Here is a 1,648-nt window from a genome sequence, read left to right on the forward strand (position 1 = left end):
AGAGGCATTGTTTCCTGAAGTATCATGCTAATCACTGATAATTGCAGGTTCATAAGCCAGTTAATCAAGTGCTGTTGTCATTGGTTGATTAAGAAGTTGGCCATCAGATGGACAATCATAACTTGAGTTCTGATGAGTTGCACCGAACTTATACAATGGATGAGTTCGAGGTTTGGATTTTGGAACCTAAAAATCTGCTGGTCGTTGGGAACTAAGGCAACTATACCAATGCAGAGTTCTGAAAATGCTGTAACTGTGATAGTGGTCACTCTGTTTGTAAGTTTGGTTCTTTCCAGGGTTCTGGTTGTTTTAGTCTTGGCTTTATGTGCTTCATGCTGCTGGAGGAGGGGGAGTTTGGATGAATGATGAAATGCATAATGTTGTTTAGTCTGACAGCAAGCATCTTTTCTATCAAATTTAGCATTTAGAAGAGACTATAATGAATGCATCACACTTCATAGCTTAATTTATTCTTCATTCTAAAAAAGACGGGACAAATTTATAAGTATTGGCTTAAAGGGCAATGTAAGAAATAGGACGAAGCTGGCATGGATATTTTCTAATTGTAATTAGCAAGTCATTATTGGCTATCTCATTCCCCTTTTGCAGTTTAAAAGAATCTCTATTTATGCAATGCTTTATTGCAGAATACTGCCACAAAAGGTGATGAATCCCTTCCGGCTACTGGGATTGCTTACATTCAAGGAGAGGATGTTTCAGGGAGAGGACGTGTGATTTTGTTTTCAATTGGAAGGAACATTGATAATCCTCAGAATTTGGTACTTTTGGATTATCTGATACCTCAACGTGTTTAATCCAAATCTATTCTAGTTTTTGCTTTGTGAAGTTTGTCATCTCCATTGAAGTTATGAATTGAAGTTTATCTTCTCTAGGTGTCAGAGGTTTATTCAAAGGAACTAAAAGGTGCTGTATCTGCTTTAGCCTCCCTTGAAGGTGATCTATTGATAGCTTCTGGTCCTAAAATTATTCTGCATAATTGGAGTGGTAGTGAGCTTAATGACATTGCATTTTATGATGCTCCATTATTATATGTTGTGAGCTTAAATATAGTAAGTGCTACTTAACTTCAGTATCTTTATGACCTGCTCTAGGTGAAAAGCCTGGATACCAATCTGACTTTACTTGTGTCCATCTTATTTATTTTATTTAAATTTTTATAGATGCAGTTTTAAACTCTTTGCAGACTGAAAATGGTTCCTGGTAGCCGTTTGCCTTTTTATTGCTTCATTTTAATGAATGCTTTAGTTAATACGTATAAATCAACTGCAGGTGAAGAATTTTATCCTTCTTGGTGATGTTTACAAGGGCATATACTTTCTTAGTTGGAATGAACAGGCTGCTCAACTTCGCTTATTGGCCGAGGATTTGGCTCCCTTGATTGTTTTGCAACAGAATTTTTAATTGATGGAGGTACATTAAATCTCATGGTTTCAGATGAACAAAAGAATATTCAGGTTAGTACAGCGATCTTTTCTGCAATTTTTCTGTTGTAAATTTATTTGTATATTGTAGTAATTATTTTCGATATAATGAGCTTTTTACCTTGTTCAAACCCCCGTCCCTTCCCCTTTATCTAATGCTATTTGGCTTAGGTGTAGCTAGTGATTTGGTACAAAGAATTACAAAG

At 35.9% G+C, this 1,648-nt stretch overlaps 1 pseudogene across 1 annotated transcript in view; it reads left to right on the top strand.

Moving 5' to 3' along the window:
* LOC110418027 (cleavage and polyadenylation specificity factor subunit 1-like) overlaps positions 1–1,642 on the top strand; it is a 5,212-nt pseudogene extending 3,570 nt beyond the window's left edge. The window contains exons 8-11 of the transcript XR_016351313.1: positions 48–276; positions 648–779; positions 894–954; positions 1,291–1,642. The product of XR_016351313.1 is annotated as a cleavage and polyadenylation specificity factor subunit 1-like (transcript). The remainder of the gene's footprint in view (positions 1–47; positions 277–647; positions 780–893; positions 955–1,290) is intronic.
* The last annotated feature ends 6 nt before the right edge of the window (positions 1,643–1,648 follow it).

This window comes from Theobroma umbraticum, unplaced genomic scaffold (genome assembly GCF_002168275.2).
Source record: "Theobroma umbraticum cultivar Fairchild unplaced genomic scaffold, ASM216827v3 scaffold_50.0, whole genome shotgun sequence".
NCBI classification, from domain to species: domain Eukaryota; kingdom Viridiplantae; phylum Streptophyta; class Magnoliopsida; order Malvales; family Malvaceae; genus Theobroma; species Theobroma umbraticum.